Source organism: Myripristis murdjan, chromosome 12, assembly GCF_902150065.1.
Source record: "Myripristis murdjan chromosome 12, fMyrMur1.1, whole genome shotgun sequence".
NCBI lineage: Eukaryota > Metazoa > Chordata > Actinopteri > Holocentriformes > Holocentridae > Myripristis > Myripristis murdjan.
This window is the reverse complement of record NC_043991.1, coordinates 4,539,499-4,558,143: the sequence shown is the minus strand read 5'-3', so window position 1 is coordinate 4,558,143 and position 18,645 is coordinate 4,539,499. Positions and strand designations below refer to the sequence as shown.

Sequence of the window (18,645 nt, the reverse complement as noted above, 5' to 3'; positions counted from 1 at the left end):
GAAGCCGTGGTTAATGACCCCCAGAGCCAACCCGAGGACCCGCAGGAGCAGCACTACAACCGGGCTCATGCGCGTTGAAGAACCATCATTGAGCACAAAAAATCCATTCATGCGCTCTTAAAGGGATTGCGGCTACCATATATGGTCAATTGGAGGCGTTTCTGAATGCAAATGAGCCTAACCATGCACGAGCATGGCAGTTTAGAACAGGTGGGATTTATCATCACAGATTGCTTACTGGCGCGCGTACGACCGGTGTCCGCACGTTTGATAAATACGGATTTTTTTGTACTTACACACATTCTAAGTTTCATTCCCACGAAAGAATTTAGAACCTTTTCTACGCACAGGTTGATAAATGAGGCCCCTGGTCATAAATTTGTGACTTACAGTGTTGAAAGCTTTGTAAAAATAAACAAGATAAGGCTATCATCCAATATACTGTCATTATAATCAATCCTAATCCGTGTATCATTCGTTCTTTCTATTTTCAATTGCCAATCAAAAATTAAAAAATGAACAAGTGACTGGTTATTTTGTTATTTGTTTTTTAATCTAACACCAAAATCCAAAATATGCCTGGTTTTTCATAGTTCAATTTTAGGCTCGGATCAAAAATACGAAATGGAAAAACGGGAATCAGGACTCAATTTGATTTTATTATTTAATTGGTCCGGTTTACGTGACCCAGAAGTTTGGTAATGAGCGGTAGCTCACAGCAGATCACAGCAGCCAGGTGCATTCAGTCCCGCCACCCTGATCACCGCCACCATGGATAATTATTACGTGTTGTTTCGAGGACCAAAGCGTGTGACTCTAAAACAAGAGGACATGACAACTGAAAAAAATCAGCTGAGCTTCTTAACAATGATGGATAGTAGCTCCGGAGACCTTCTTAACCGATCTGGGAAACCCGGCCCTTTTCTGTGAAATTGCACAGTGGCGGTTCTGCCTATGTTGCCACCCTAGGCGAAATTACTGGCTTGCGCCCTTCCATGTTACTACTCCTACCGCGGCGCCAGTCGGCCGCGGCATCAGGCGGGCCGGCCGCGACACCGGACGGCATCAGGCGGGCCGGCTGCGTCACCGGACGGTACCGCACCCACCCGGTCAGGTCTGCCGGATCTGACAGGTGAGCGTCCGGTTCCGCTGAGCTCAGCTGATCTTTTCCCTCAACTAAAGTTTTGTGGGATGGGGACTTTAACACAGTTATGGATGAAAGCATGGATAGATGGCCTTCCAGAGAGAAACAAATAAATGAATTAGAAAATGTTTGCAACAGGATAAGTTTCAATGATATTTGGAGACAGAAACTCAGATAAAAAAAAAAAAAAAGCATATACATGGAGCAATAGAGATGGGTCTCTTCAATCAAGGATAGATTTCTGGTTAATTTCATCTGATACTGAAAAGTGGATTCAGTCACAATAGAACCTACAGTTCTTACAGATCACAAAAGTGTAACAATCAGAATTAATATGGGGACAAGGAGACACAACTCTAGCCCAAGAAGTCATATTATATTATTATGAACTTTATTCCAGACTCAGGTCCATATAAAAATATCATAGATAAATATTGGAAACAAGCAAAGGTTCTAAACAATTTTGAGCAATGCTGGGAACTAATGAAGTTTGAAATCAGGAATTTGGCTATATTAGTAAGTAAAAGAATCTCTAAAAGGAATTTAAAAAACGAATCTCAAATTCTTGGAAAAATTACGAGTCTATCAGGCAAATTAAACCTGTCTGAAGAAGAAGGGAAAGAACTGACAACTGCACAAGCAGAACTTGACAAAGCATATGAAGATAAGGCCAGAGGTACTTTTATCAGATCCAGAAGAAAATGGCAAGAACAAGGTAAGAAATGCACCAAATACTTTTTTAATTAGAAAAAAAGAAACTTTGAGCTATCTTTATTGAGTAAACTCAAAATGAATGGCCTAATATGTGATGATGAAAAGAAAATCTCACAATTTGTGGCCAGTTTCTATAAGGAACTGTATGGGGCAGATCAACTGGATGAAGATGGTATGGCGGTGTTTCTGAAAGGAATAGAACCAGAGACTAAAAAAACTGATGATAATTTGAAATCAATATGTGATCAAAAAATCAATATAATAGATGTACAAGACTGTATTAATGCATTAAAAGACAACAAATCTCCAGGTAATGATGGACTAATAGGGGAGTTTTACAAAGATTTCAATCAAACACTAGCTCCATTTTTAGTAGCCATGTTTGAGGAAGCTATAGGAAAAGAGGAGTTTCCTCCAACCCTGAAACAAGGTCTTATTAAATTAATTCCAAAGCATGTTAAACTTAACATTGAGAACTGGAGACCAGTCAGTCTACTGAATAATGATGTGAAAATCTTTGCTTTGATCTTTGCCAAAAGATTAAAGCTTGGATTAAATGAAATTATTGATGAAGAACAATCTGGTTTTATGCCTGGAAGAAACATAACCAATAATATACGACTAATACTGGATAGGACTGATTATAATGACAGTATATTGGATGATAGCCTTATCTTGTTTATTTATTTTTACAAAGCTTTCGACACTATAAGTCACAAATTTATGACCAGGATTATTAAATTTTTGGTCCAGCACCAAGCACCAGCCATGAGCCCACAAGTCCAGAGTGGGCAGGCAGGATTGCTCATTGAGTGAATATTATTAGCCTTAATATAATGAAGAGTATGGTGTAGACCTGCTCTATATGAAAAGTGTCCTGAGATGCTACATGATTCAGCACTACATTAATGAAACTGACCTGAATTGATCAGAAGGCTTTGTAAAAAGGGGAGATTGGTGCTGAGAATTATGACAATTTTTCTTCTCATGTGTAGCTCGAGGTTTCCTTTCTCTGCAAACGCTGTACCACAGAGTGAGCAGGGGAATGGTTTCTCTCCAGTGTGGATTCTCATGTGTCTGTTGAGGGTTCCTTTCTCAGTAAACCCTTTACCACAGAGTGAGCTGACGAATGGTTTCTCTCCAGTGTGGATTCTCAAGTGTCGCTTGAGGGTTTCTTTCTGTGCAAAAGCTGTACCACAAACTGAGCAGGGGAAAGGTTTCTCTCCAGTGTGGATTCTCATATGTAGCTCGAGGTTTGATTTCTGTGTAAACCCTTTACCACAGAGTGAGAGGAGGAAAAGTTTCTCTCCAGTGTGGATTCTCATGTGTCTGTTGAGTTTTCCTTTCTTGGTAAACTGTTTACCACAGAGTGAGCAGGGGAATGTACTCTTTGCTGTGTTCTTGGTCTTGGAGCAGGAAGCTGGTTTCTCTCCCACATCAGGACTATCATGACTGAGAGGGACTTCACTCAGTGGGTTTGAAGCTGACTCAGCTTCTCTGGTCTCATCCCAGTCATCACTGTCATCAGTCTCAGCCTCAGAGGAGGGTTCTGGGTTCCTGGCTCGTTCCTCTTCACCATCTTCTGCTTCCATCTGTTCAGTGAAGTGGCGGGCGTCTCTGTTCCACTCAGCTTCCTCTTCATCATCTTCACTCTTCACAGTGACAGCACTGAACGGCAGCTTGGTGATATCCTGAAGCTGTTCTCCCTGCTGATTGGTCCAGAGTTCCTCCTGTTCCTCCTTAAGATGTGGGGACTCAAACTCTAGAGTGGGGGTCCGATGAAGCTGCTCAGGGGGAACCTCTTCTTTACACACTACTGGAAAAAAACACACAGACACACACAATTATGCTTGGAAGCTGACCCGAGCCTCTCAGCATCACTTCATGTCAGCATAATTCCTACTAAAGCTTTTAAAATGATCTGAAAGTTGTGGCTGAACTGACCGACTAACATGATATTAGCCTGTGAAGGTTGTCCTTTAGAGTTGTTATTATCATGCATTGATATTGAAATCATTAGTTGTTATTATCATGCATTGATATTGATATTATCTCACAGATGCTGCAGATTGTCTCTGTGTTTTCTTTTGAATCTTAACTGGCGGTTAGCCTCGCCTGTCAGGGTCCAGGTGAGTCGGTGATGTGAAAATGGCGTTTAAAAGTTACGAACCTCTGTGCAGTCGCACCTCCGGCAGCAAGATGGCATCCAGGAGTCTCTGCTGCCTCTCCACCTTCAGTTTCAGGCGAGAGTTTTGCAGCTCGTACTCGGCCAGCGTCTCCTCCGGCAGAGCCAGCGTCTCCTCGGCGGCTGCAGTTTGTCGCCGCATCACCTGCGATCTCAGCTTGCAGAGTTCAGACATCTTCACAAACTTGGTCCTCCACTTCCTGCCATCTGCAAGAGATCCGGCGTTTTGCTGCTTTGATCCAAAAAAAATAGACTCAGAAATGAGTTTTTGCTTATTTTCTTCCTCGGCTGATGATTCTGATTTTGAGAATGTTGTTCTTTAAAACCACTGTAGTCCAGTCTAGAAGTCTGCTGCAATGATGTGAGTTAATTGAAGTTCACCGGTACACAGGATTAAAGGCCAGGGCCAGACCACAGGACGGTCCAGTCAATTAGCAAGTCTGAATCATTTTTTCCCAGGTCCCACAGGATTTTAGCCCAACGCCGACTGTTTTATCAACCTAACAAAATACAATGCGCGTTCCACAAATACATTTTGTAAAGGATGCTGCTGTCTCCACATTGTCTGGACTAACGTCTACTCTGTGACCCGTCAGTGATTTTTTTGTCTCTTTCTCATCAAGACGATAACATTTTCGGAAGTTGTAAAGTTTTTCATTAGTACCATTAAAAACGTTATAGCCGATAACTTGCCCGTGATTGGCCTGACCGTATGCCACTCAGAAAACAGTTAACCAATCAGTGGAGGGGTGCTGATTCTCTCTTCTGATTGGCTAAACGAAGTGCGCTGCCACAGCTCCAGGAGAAAGGCAAGAGAGAAGAGCTGTGAAACTATATTTAGCGGACCACAGGTACTCAAAACCACAGGTACATCTTGCAGGGAGATCAGCAGTTCCAATAAAACCCTGGAAAACATGACAGCATGGGGCCTTTAATATGGAGTTGGTCCCTTTGCAGCAGCACAGCTTCCACTCCTTTGGGTGGCTTTCTACCAGATGTTGGAGTGTGTCTGTGGGAATTTGCATTTGTGAGATCAGACACTGATGTTGGACCAGAGGGCCCAGCACGCAATCTGAGGGGCCGAGGCCGAGCCCAGGAGCCAACTTTGGTTGCTACTGCATAGGAGACCACAGAAACACAGGAAAAGCAGCCACACACACACTGTCTGCATTTGCAAGTAAAACTGTTTATTTATTAAACAGGCATTCATTACAGTAAACACTTTGCTGGAACTCGAATTCGCTGACATGAAGTGTATACTCACTTCATGTCAGCATAATCCCTACTAAAGCTTTTAAAATGATCTGAAAGTTGTGGCTGAACAGACCCACTAACATGATATTAGCCTGTGAAGTTGGTCCTTTAGAGTTGTTATTATCATGCATTGATATTGATATCATTAGTTGTTATTATCATGCATTGATATTGATATCATTATCTCACAGATGCTGCAGATTGTCTCTGTGTTTTCTTTTGAATCTTAACTGGCGGTTAGCCTCACTTGTCAGGGTCCAGGTGAGTCGGTGAAGTGAAAATGGCGTTTAAAAGTTACGAAAAGTTACAAAGTTGTGGACACGAAAATGAAAATGTCCATCATGGGGGAGGAAAGGAGCTACGCGGGACCAGCTACTCCATCAGCGACCAGTACCCACCGGAGATCCTGAGGAGACGCAGACTGCTTCACCCCGTCATGACAGAGGCGAGGAAGAACAACAAAAAGGCTCGCCTGGTCATAGACAAACTTTACATTGACGGGAAACTGTATACTAACCCCGAGATCACTTACTGGCTCTTTGGAGGAGACACAAACACAAGCCGGTAATGCTCATGACAACAGTCGCGGACAACAGATGTCATCAGAGCGACGAGTTGCCATAGGAGCTTATCGACATGACCAGAGGGAGCTGCAGATTCGTCACGGTGAAGTCCCTTTCTTCTTTTTATTTATTTTTTTTCTTCCCTAACCCTTTTTTTTTATTTCCGTCTAAAATTGACTCCTAAAGAATGCAGCTAGGGTACAGGTGGTAGCTTACCCCTCTTTGATTTCTCTTTTGTTATAATGTCGATTTTTGTTTTTTTTTTCTGTTTTGTCTCATGCACTGTACTGATCTATATTTCATGTTTTTTTTTGTGTGGGTGGGCATGGGAAATGTGGGGGTGGGTGTCCTGGGGAAATGCTGAATGACAAGAACAACACGCATGCGCACGCACGCACACACACACACACACACACACATACACACACACACACACACACACACACACACACACACACACACACACACACTCACCACCATGATCATCATCACCTCATATATTTTTTTCTTTCTCTTTTCTCTCTTTCCTTGTTTTAGGAAAACAACCAAACACATTTTAATTCATTAGCATCATGTCCACTATGAAAATTATCAGTTGGAACATACACTATATTACCAAAAGTATTCGCTCACCTGCCTTTACTCATACTATGAACTGAAGTGCCATCCCATTCCTAACCCATAGAGTTCAATATAATGTCGGTCCACCTTTTGCAGCTATTACAGCTTCAACTCTTCTGGGAAGACTGTCCACAAGGTTGAGGAGAGTGTTTATAGGAATTTTTCACCATTCTTCCAAAAGCGCATTGGTGAGGTCACACACTGATGTTGGTCGAGAAGGCCTGGCCCTCAGTCTCCGCTCTAATTCATCCCAAAGGTGTTCTATCGGGTTCAGGTCAGGACTCTGTGCAGGCCAGTCAAGTTCATCCACACCAGACTCTGTCATCCATGTCTTTATGGACCTTGCTTTGTGCACTGGTGCACAGTCATGTTGGAAGAGGAAGGGGCCCGCTCCAAACTGTTCCCACAAGGTTGGGAGCATGGAATTGTCCAAAATGTTTTGGTATCCTGAAGCATTCAAAATTCCTTTCACTGGAACTAAGGGGCCAAGCCCAGCTCCTGAAAAACAACCCCACACCATAATTCCTCCTCCACCAAATTTCACAGTCGGCACAATGCAGTCTGAAATGTACCGTTCTCCTGGCAACCTCCAAACCCAGACTCGTCCATCAGATTGCCAGATGGAAAAGCGTGATTCATCACTCCAGAGAACGCGTCTCCACTGCTCTAGAGGCCAGTGGCGGCGTGCTTTACACCATTGCATCCGACGCTTTGCATTGCACTTGGTGATGTGTGGCTTGGCTGCAGCTGCTCGGCCATGGAAACCCATTCCATGAAGCTCTCTGCGTACTGTACTTGGGCTAATCTGAAGGTCACATGAAGTTTGTAGCTCTGTAGCAATTGACTGTGCAGAAAGTCGGCGACCTCTTTGCACTATGCGCTTCAGCATCCGCTGACCCCTCTCCGTCACTTTACGTGGCCTACCACTTCGTGGCTGAGTTGCTGTTGTTCCCAAACGCTTCCATTTTGTTATAATAGAGCTGACAGTTGACTGTGGAATATTTAGGAGCGAGGAAATTTCACGACTGGATTTGTTGCACAGGTGGCATCCTATGACAGTTCCACGCTGGAATTCACTGAGCTCCTGAGAGCGGCCCATTCTTTCACAAATGTCTTGTTTCACAGTCTGCATGCCTGAGTGCTTGATTTTATACACCTGTGGCCAGGCCAAGTGATTAGGACACCTGATTCTGATCATTTGAATGGGTGAGCGAATACTTTTGGTAATATAGTGTATTTGGAATGGGGAATCAGGCAAAACAGTTAAAAGTCATTAATGATATTCTCAAAACACAAGTTGATATATGTTTATTGCAAGAAACTCACTTAACTAATACAAGAAACACTGTCCTAAAATCTACATGCTTTCCTCATGTTTTTACCGCAAATTACAACTCAAGGCAGAGAGGAGTCGCAATTATGATTAATAATAAAATTAAATTCAACCATAATACTACAATATCAGACCCAGAAGGACGTTACGTTATTATTAACATATCTATGGATAATAAACCATTTACAATAGCCAGTATTTATGGCCCTAATAACGATGATCCTTCATTCTTTCACAACCTTTTCTCCATTATTAACAATTACATTAATCTACCCAGCTCAGACATAATCATAGGTGGAGATTTCAACATAACACTTGATCCAGCAATAGATAAATCAGACACAACAAGAAAGACCAGAATACCTCAATCTACTGCAGTTTTAAAACAGTATATGGAGGATTGCGGTCTTGGCGACAGCTGGAGGCTAAATCACCCCACTGACAGAGAATACACTCATTTTTCGAAAGTTCATTGTACATACTCCAGAATTGACTTCTTTCTTATTAGCAACTCTTTACATTCGGATATCTCTGAAACAAAAATTCATTCAAACACAATCAGCGACCATGCATCGGTCTCAATTACACTGCGCACCAAAACAACCCATAACATTTCAACCAGATGGAGATTCAACACATCACTGCTAGAGGACCAAGAATTTGACAGTTATTTTAAGAGAGAGTGGGCATTCTTTATGGAAATGAATGACTCTCTAGACACCTCTGCAACCTTACTCTGGCAAACCTGGAAGGCTGTCTTAAGAGGCAAAATAATTTCCTATTCATCATACAAAAAACAGAAAGATATAGAACTGCAATCTAAATTGGAGGAAAAAATTAAAGAACTAGAAATCAAGCAGGCAGCCAATCTCAATGACCACATATACAGTGAAATGCAGACATATAAAATGGAGCTGAGCAATCTTATAAATAAAAAAACTAAATTTCTTATTGAAAGACTCAGACTCAACACATCTCAACACAGCAATAAGTCAGCAGCATATCTGGCAAATCTGGTTAAACAAAATAAAGAAAAAACAACCATATCTGTAATTAAGGATTCAGCAGGGAAACCACACCACAACCCAAAAGACATCAACAATATCTTTAAGAATTATTATCAAGATTTGTATACATTATCTCATAACCCGGATACCCACGATATAAATACATTTTTGAACAATATCAGTCTACCCCAATTAACATTAGAACAAACGAATTCACTAGAACAGCCACTAACCCCACGTGAATTTTACGATGCACTAAATAAAATGCAAAACAATAAGGCTCCCGGCCCCGATGGCTTCCCTGCTGAATTTTATAAGCATTTCTGGCCCACCATCTCCCCCCTCTTCTTCAGAATGATCAATGAATTTCACACAACTAATAGAATCCCTCCTACCATGAATACAGCCTTAATCACCCTACTTTTAAAACCCGATAAAGATCCCACGCATCTATCCAGTTATCGTCCTCTTTCCCTGATCAATACAGACATCAAAATCATAAGCAAAGCACTGACAAACAGAACTGAAAAAGTCATCTCCTCCATTGTACACCCCGATCAAACCGGTTTCATTAAAGGAAGGCAATCATCCCACAACACTCGGAAATTATTCAATTTAATACAACTCTCGAACAATAAAAAGTCGGAAACTATAATCCTCTCGCTAGACGCTCAGAAGGCATTTGATAGAGTGAACTGGCAATTCTTATTTATAACATTACAAAAATTTGGGTTTGGGGAGTCATTCATTAACTGGGTTAGGGCACTATACACCTCACCAACAGCCACCATCACAACAAATGGGTTAATTTCACAACAATTCACACTTCACAACGGCACCAGACAAGGATGCCCACTCTCAATAACTCTTTAAAAAATTTTTGGAACCACTTGCAGCCAGCATACGACAAGATAATAACATCAAAGGTATTACATCAATATCCACAGAACACAAGATAATCCTTTATGCAGATGATGTGTTGATCCTCCTTCAAGAACCCCATTCATCATTACCAGAATATCTCTCTGTTATCAAATCATTGTCATCTCTCTCCAACTACTCTATCAACTTATCCAAATCCACCGTTTTACCACTATGCATGGCCCAAAGGGATGTGGCAACCCTCACCTCACAGTTTCACCTCCCTGTAGGAAACATCAAATACTTAGGAATCCACATTTCCCCCAAGCTGTCAGAGCTGTTCAACTTAAACTTCATACCATTACTCAAATCAATACAAAATAACCTCAATCGCTGGACAAATCTGCCTATTTCCCTTTCAGAAAGAATTTCAACAATAAAAATGTCGGTCCTCCCTCAGATTAATTACTTATTCATGATGATCCCCTCCCTTCCAAACCCATCCTGGCTCAAGTCTCTCAATACATCAATCTCCCAGTTCTATTGGAAAAATAAAACACCCCGTATCAAATTATCAACACTAAAGAAACCCAAATCTCTTGGAGGACTAGAAGCACCCAATTTTGAATTATACCACCTTTCAAGTCAGCTAAACCATCTTAAACAATGGATCACTCCTTCAGACCTGGACTCACACTGGTTAGAAACTGAACAAGCACTATGCAATAATATAAACCTCTCAGACTTACCTTTTATCAGTCAAACAATTAAACATAACACCTGTTTTCAAAATATGTCCATAGCCTCAGCTCTAACAGCTTGGTGGAAAACTATTCACATCAAAGGGTCCACGGTTGCACCATCCACTCGCTCACCTATTTGGAACAACCCGGACTTTACAATAAACAGGAAACCAGTAAACTTCATTTCATGGAAAGACAGAGTTGCACTGCCCATAGCAGAAACCGTCCCTGCTGCCGTGTCTGCCAGCACAGCTGGATACTGCTGCAACTCTCTCTCACTTGTTTGCACTGCGCTCGCACAGCTGGTTGTCTGTCTGTCACTGAAAGTTTAGCCTCCAAATCCAATCCAGTCTCTCACTCTCTCCACCAGTCACATAAAAATGAAACGTCATAATCAATAACACAACACATAATTCTATTTTTTTTATTACAAAAAAAAAAAAAAAATCCCCCACAGAACCCGAAGCCCGACCCGACCCGCCCAATTCACGTAAATTTTAGGCCCGACCCGACCCGAAAATGTCGGTTCGGGTCGGGTCGGGTCGGGAGTCTGTGTGGCGTCCCGCTACACCTGTTCTCCCCCGGGGGTCTGCGGCTGTGCCGCTGGGGGTCTGTGTGGGGGTCTCTGTGCTCTCTCTGCCGCCCTACCTGGCCTTGTCCCTCAACACTATCCTCAATATCAATATCATATTATACACTTGAACAATAGACTATGAATCAAGACACTATTGCTATCATGCTACTGCCATTACCACTCTCACACCACTATACTATTATTATTATTATTATTATCATAGCATTATTAGTTAAATTTAACATACTGTCACCATAGTATTGTATGCCATTTAGTATTCCATTCTACACTATATTAACACATTAACACAAGAAAAAAGGGAAGGGAAAGAAGAGGAAGAAATTAAAGCTGCAAGCAGCGTTGGACGGGCCCTCGCACCCGTGCCGCCTCGTGCCCACTTGTGCCCGGTGGCTGTGGCATTAAGCACACACACACACATACACACACACACACACACACACACACACACACACACACACAGAGTTGTTACTGCTCCTTCCCAATGAGTGTGTATTGGGAGAAGGCTGCAGGCAGTTACTGTTACCCCTTTTCCACCAGGGCTGGTTCGGAGCCGGTGCCTGACTTAGCACCAGTTTTTTGGTTTTCCACCGCCCAAGCAGGGGCCAAACTGGTGCCAAACTGGTTCCAAACTGGTGCTAGGCAAGCACCGACTCCGAGCAGGGGCTAAACAGGAGCCAGAGAAAGAACCGATGACACGGCCCACCGCATCATTGGTGGGCAGGGTTACAAAACAAAACAGGAACTGCGAACGCTATAAACATAAACAATAATCCCCGAGAAGCCGTGGATTATACTGATTTTAAAACGGCATGGAACGCGGCTCAGCAAATTACATTTAAGGATGAGAAGCACCCGTTTTATAACTAAACATCACTGTCATTCGTTCCGATCGCAAATCCGACAGGTAGCCGGCAATAATTGTTTTTTTCGCCTCTGTATTGAAATGTAGGCTTGTAAAGACACAAGCAGTATTTGCATCGCTAATAAATACAGATCCTGCTCCACCCAGGGCCAGAAACTGTATCGCAGCATTATGTGCTTGACTGAGACGCGGCTCACCAACATCATCCCGACCGGCTTCAGGACAGGACGGGCGGACAGAGACAGAAACACTGCAGCCACTGTATAGTATGAGTGTGCAGTTTTATGTGTGTTGAAGTGATGAAGCTGCCGTGACAATGTAATTTCCTGCAAAGGATTAAAAAGTATCATTCATTCATTCATTCATGATGGTTATTGTGATTCTGAGCGAGCGTCTTGCGCACCCGTCATCACGTTTTCCGAAGACGTCATGACGTGGCTCTGAATTGGCTCCACTTGGCTCTTGGCTGGTGGAAAAGCAAACCGGTTCTTCGTTGGCACCAGTTAAGCACCGGCTCTAGCACCAGCTCCGAACTAGCACCAGGTTTTTTCTGGTGGAAAAGGGGCAAGAGAGTCAGAGGAGTGGAGGAGGGGAGGGAGAACAGTGCAGAGCAGCGAAACCGGAGTCCCACTTGTTAAACAACTCTTCACAGTGGCCACACACTTTTTCCAGTCCACACCATGATATATAGTTTTGTAGGAATTTTGGTCCTCTTTCCATCGGCATAGGTTTGAAAGCTGTCAGACTTTTACTTTAGTCAGCAGGGGCCTAATTAGCCCCTAGCATTCTGCGTTATTCCCACCAGGGTCCATGGGGAAAAGTGGAGGCGCTGGTTGTGGACACTCTGACTTTGCGGCCTTCTGAAATCCAAACTGTGCGAAATGTTACATAACCTTGAAGAACTTTTGTTAAGCACTGTGTCCTCTGTCATATATTAGCTGTTCAAGCCGATAAAATTAACGCCCTGGGAGGAGATACATTTTCTACAAAGCACAAATTTGGGCGAAAACGTGATTTTCAAATGCAAATTGCGGACTTCCTGTTGGTTTTAGGTGGGGGGCACGGCACGAAAAATGTCGGGCTTGATGAGATCTACGTTTCGGCCTGGTTTGGTCTTTCTATCACATTCCTGTGGGCTGCAGCGGCTGCCGTTGCGTCCCTAGGTGGCGCTACCGAGCCCATTTTTGCACTTAGGGGGTCCAATTTTTGATTTTATCAAATTTTTCACCAGACCTGATGTGCGTGCCGAATTTGGTGAGTTTTTGAGCATGTTTAGGGGTCAAATTAAGCGTTAAAGAGACGTAATAATAAGAAGGAGAAGAAAAAGAAACGGTACAAAAACAATAGGGCTTCGCACTGGGACAGTGCTCGGGCCCTAAAAAGAAAAGGAAAAAAAAAAACAAAAAACAAAACATACACACACACACACCCCTTTATGCTACTACTGTTTTACGTTTTGGTCTTGTCTGTATTTGTATTGTGTTTGGATTCACCATCACTGTTCTTGTCTTGTATTGTTGTTTATTTTATAAAATAAAATTTAAAAAAAAAAAAGAAAAAAAAAAGAGTCAAGTGAAACCCTGGTGGACGACAATCGTTCAGAGTCATCTGAGGTTAATTTGTTAATCCTTCTGGGTATTGATGAAATGGCAACATTATCATTCATTCATTCATCTTCTAAACTGCGTATCCTCACTAGGGTCGCGGGGGGGGGGGGGTGGGGGGTGCTGGAGCCAATCCCAGCGCTCATAGGGCGAAGGCAAGGAAACACCCTGGACAGGTCGCCAGTCCATCGCAGGAAATGGCAACATTATAAATCGGAGATAGGTGGTGCCACAGACCCCCTCCCCTGTTGAGGGATGGTTTTTCCACTTTCACATAGATGGCCTCTTTTACTCCTCTCTCAAACCATTTGTCCTCCCTGTCCAAAATCTTAACATTGCTGTCTTCAAAGGAGTATGCCTTTTCCTTTAAATGTGAATAGACAGCTGAGACTGGACCTGAGGAGTTTGCCTTTCTGTGTTGGGCCATGCACTTATTCAGTGGTTGTTTTGTTTCGCCAATGTATAAGTCTGTTGTGGAAAAATACAGCACATTCGTGTACCACCTGTGAGGATCATAAAGCTGGGGTTAACCTGAGGACGCAGAAGATACCAGAGGGCAAACTGAGTGTGCAAACAGGCCGGAGGTCCAGCGTGAGGACACAGAGGTGCCGGCGTGGTCATTTACAACCATGGGTGTCGTTGCGAGATGTCTACAAACAACCAAAAATTTACTAACATGGGGTGTACATTAACTGGACGGGAAGGTCAGCAGGATGGAAAAACACCAGACAATGTGATGTATACTATAGGTGTCCAAACGCATTCCATGACTCTGTATAAAAGCAGGCTGCACCAGCCAAGCAGGGCGCTCTTGGTCCTCAGACATTGCTTGTCGTTGGCTAAGGCGCCCACTTGCAAGTGTCCCCAATAAAATCCAGAGTGTACTAGACTCTTGCTGCGTGTCCTCTGTTCCCAGAATTCCCACCACAAAGTCCTTGCATTCCTCACTGCATTGGACGGCATATATCAGATTGCTCTTCTGGTTGTGTGGTATCCTGTCTTTAGGGTGAACCAGTTTCTGCCTGAGAGTGTTTCCAGGTTTGAAACATACAGGGATTTGATGTTTGTTGAAAATCCTCCTGAGTTTCTCTGAAACCCCAGACATATGGAATCACAATGTTTTTGCGTTTGTCTTTCATTTTCTCAGCATCATCAGTGTTGTTATTCTTTCTGGAGTGTGTTTTGCCAAAAGCACAACTCAGACAGCCACAAATTTTCAGGGCTACCCTTAAGTGTTCGTGTTCCTCAGCTTGGGCCCAAGTGGAGGTTGGTATGTTATCTGCCCTGTGTTGCAAGATTCTGATAACTCCCAGTTTGTGCTCCAGTGGATGGTGTGAGTCAAAAAGAAGGTATTCTTCTGTCAGTTAATTGAAGTTCACCGGCACACTGGTGAACTGACCCACGCAGAGAGTATTTGGGGCAGTTAGCTGACCAAGAGCAATGTCAGAGGAAGACCTTTATACAGTGACTACAGATGGTATGTAAATAGGCAGAGAACAAAAGGTGAGGGAAGCTATTGTGATGCAGTGATCAGGTAGGATGCCATTCGGAATGGGAACAAAAGGCATGAAAAGTGTTTGTGTTCACGCCCACAGGATTAAAGGCCAGGGCCAGACCACAGGTTGGTCCAGGTTTGGTTCTATTGAACGCCGACTTTTTTCAACTGTTTTCGACTCAGGGAGAAATTTAGGGGGTGCAAAGACAGCTACAGGAGGAAGCGTGAGGGATGTTTGGACTGGGATGAAGCAGATCACAGCGGAAGGCCGCAGGACCTGATGGTATCAGCCCCAGGATCCCGAGGACCTGTGCCAGCCAGCTGTCGTCTGTCATCCCAAAAAAGTCGACTCCATCGGACCTCAGTGACTACCGACCAGTTGTCCTCACATCTCATCTGATGAAGGTGCTGGAGATAAGGTTGTGCCCATTTCCAGTTTAACCGGTTTGATCCGGTTTACTTGATTGAACCGGTTCATTTTATATGGACCGTCGGAACCGGTCCGTCATTTAAGAAAAAAAAAAAATTTGAAGTGTCCAAAATGTTAAAATGTAGTTCATAAAAACTTGCTGCTGACGGTGTCACGTGTATTTGCCAACGGCATTAAATTCATCTGTATTATATTTATTATGTTTGTCATTTGTATGAATTGAATGCAACAACAACTGGCAGGAGATCAGGTTTCAAGTGAATGTGGGGCTGGAGGGTGGGGCTGGGGGTGAGGGGTGTGCTGTTGTCTTGCAAAGTTTCGAGAGTTTTGGAGTGACGAGGATTGGCACTATGGCAGAACACTTAGTATTACCAAAGACTAAAACAAAGGAAATCTTGCAACATTTTGGCTTTGAAAAGGATGAAAAGGGTGAGCCTAAAGATTTAGATGCGCCTACATGCAAGCACTGTCTTAAAAAGGTCCCGGCTAAAGGTGGTAGGCTAATACATCAAACTTGCATGCTCACCTGCGAGAGAAACATGCCTCTGTTGCTGCAAAGATGGGGCCCGCAGCAAAAGGGGGGCCATCTTCTGCTGCTGGGGCTTCTTCATCAACACAAGTGTCCATAGAAGGGGCATTTTCCAAGGGCACTAAATACAAGGACAGTGCCAGATGGATGGAGTACACAGATGCACTCACCAAATTTATTGCCAAAGAGATGATTTCATTCAACACGGTGGAAAACCCATCGTTTAAAGCACTCCTCCGTACACTCGACTGTCAGTATGAGCCACCTGGTCGAAAGTATATATCAGAAACTGCCATTCCTGACTTGTATAATAAAGTTAGAAATGAGGTGCAAGTCTTAATTAACAAAGGCCACTTCTTTGCACTGACGACGGACATGTGGTCCAGTGTTAACATGACTCCATACATGTCATTAACGGTCCATTTGATAGATGAAGAATGGAAGATGGTGTCTAAGTGCCTCCAGACAAGTTACTTCCCAGAGGATCACACAGCAAAAAACATGGCTGATGCACTTGTAGAACAATTACGAGATTGGCAACTGGATTCTGAAAGACTGTCAGCAATAACAACCGACAACGGAGCCAATATTGTTGCTGCAATCACTAACGTCTTGTGCTGGCCATGGGTTAATTGTTTTGGCCATAATCGGCATCTTGCCATGAACAACGGATTTGCAAAAAGATCGACAACACCATGTAACGATGTCGCAGCACCATTGGCCAGTTTTCTCACAGCTGGAAGAGAAAAAGGAACATGAGCGCGGCACAGAAGGACCTCGGCTTAAAGACCACTTGCTATGTATGTGTATGTTTGTGTGCATATATGTATGGGTATTTTATTATTATTATTACTCTTTTTTTTATCTTTACTTTATTTGTTTAGTTATCTTTATTATATTATCTATACCATATCGGATATAATAACACCATACCGTCTGTTACTTCACCCACACACACACACACACACACCCTACCCATATTGTAACTGTCATTGCAACTGTAATTGCGCTGTCTGTTGTGTTTTGTACTGTATGTCTACTGTCTGTACTTTATGTCCACTTGGTGTAATAAAAAATAAATAAATAAATAAATAAATAAAAAATAAAGAGAAGAGGTTATCAGTATGTGAGTATATCACTGCGTAAAAAAAAAAGACCACTCGCTTACGTTCAATCATGTAATAGTAAATAAAAACATAATGTAGTCTATGGCCTTGTAGTTAAGCCCACCCACATCTTGTTTTATCCAGTTATTATTTAAAACAATTAAATAATACGTGCAAATCAATTAGGCTATTTAATACTATTTATAGCTATTATTATAGCCCTCCCAACAGTTTTATTATTATCATCCAACAGGACTGTGCGACACGCTGGGGCTCCAAACAGAAAATGATTGAGCTAATTCTGGAACAGGAATCAGCAATATGTCGTGTTCAAGCTAATGATCCAAAATGTATTGCCAAGCTCAGCTGGTCTGATAAGGATGTGTTGACCGTGATGAACAAAGCCCTCAAGCCAGTCGGTGACTTCACTGACATTCTCTCTATATCACCACTTCGTTGCTTATCCCAGTGCTTAAACTCATGAGGAGTGAGATTTTGTGTGAGGCAGAGGATGACAAAGATCTCGCCAAGGATCTGAAGCAGGGCATCTTGACGCACCTAGAGTCAAGATATATAAGGCCTTAGTCAAAGATTTGATGCGCACAGCTACCTTCATTGATCCACGATACCGCGGGATTCATTTTGATGAAGGAGAGTTTGGTGACATTGTGCGTAAAGTTGAGGTGGAGGCAGTCACTTTGGCTAGGAAAATGCAGCGAGGTGAGGAGGAGGGGGCGGGGGAGGGGAGAGTGGGGATGCAGAAGCTGCTCCACTGCCCAAAAAGAAAAAACAAACTTTGGGAAGTCTTCTAGGTCAGAAATCAGCGGCCGCTTCTCTCCCAAAAAGCACAGAGGAGAAGGTTGCCGGCGAATTGGCAATTTACCAACAGGAGGCTGTGAATGATGGAGAAGACAACCCGTTACAATGGTGGCAACGCAATGAGCCACGCTTTCCATTGTTGGCAAATGTAGCACGCAAGTACCTTTGCATTTGCGCCACAAGCACTGCATCGGAGAGGGTGTTAAGCACAGCGGGGAATATTGTTAGAGCTGAAAGGTCTCTCTTGAAGCCTGCAAAGGTAGATATGTTGGTGTTTCTGGCCAAGAACCTGTGAATTTCCCCGCCGGGAATTACAATTTCTGCAGTGGGCTTTAAATTAAACATTTTCACGTATATATTTGTGTGCACAAACTGCACGTTTTAGTTTGCCGTTTTAATTCTTATTTTTACTTAATTTATGTAGTAGCCTCTATAGTAGTTTGGTTTTGTATTCAGTGTTTAAAGTCCCATTTGCAGATTTTGCACTGTTTGAGTAGGCTAGGCCTATCATTTTATTTCATAGTTTTTTATTGAGACTTTTATGTTCTATTTGAGTATGTTTATTGTTTACTCTGCAGTTCGTTTTTGTGTTCATTTGCACTCAGTGAATATGAGTAGACTAGGCCTACCGATTTATGCCATACCGTATGTAGCCTAGGTTTACAGTTGTTTATTGAACCAGGTCTTTTTTATATTATTATTGTTTTGTTTTCATATTACTTGCACTCTGAGTAGGCTAGGCCTACTGAATTATGCAACAGTTTATTATTATTGAGACAT

The 18,645-nt window shown here is 42.9% G+C and overlaps 1 protein-coding gene across 2 annotated transcripts in view; it reads right to left on the bottom strand.

Moving 5' to 3' along the window:
• The window catches only part of LOC115369341 (gastrula zinc finger protein XlCGF57.1-like), a 60,544-nt gene that overhangs the window by 27,751 nt on the left and 14,148 nt on the right, over positions 1 to 18,645 (bottom strand). The window contains exons 1-2 of one of the 2 annotated variants that reach the window (XM_030065929.1): positions 8,231 to 8,243; positions 3,803 to 3,805 (exon numbers count right to left, since the gene is read on the bottom strand). The exons of the other annotated variant lie outside the window; for it this stretch is intronic. The gene's annotated coding sequence lies outside the window, so the exon portion shown is untranslated. Of the gene's footprint in view, positions 1 to 3,802; positions 3,806 to 8,230; positions 8,244 to 18,645 lie in introns of those variants that run through there. 2 annotated transcript variants of the gene reach the window in all.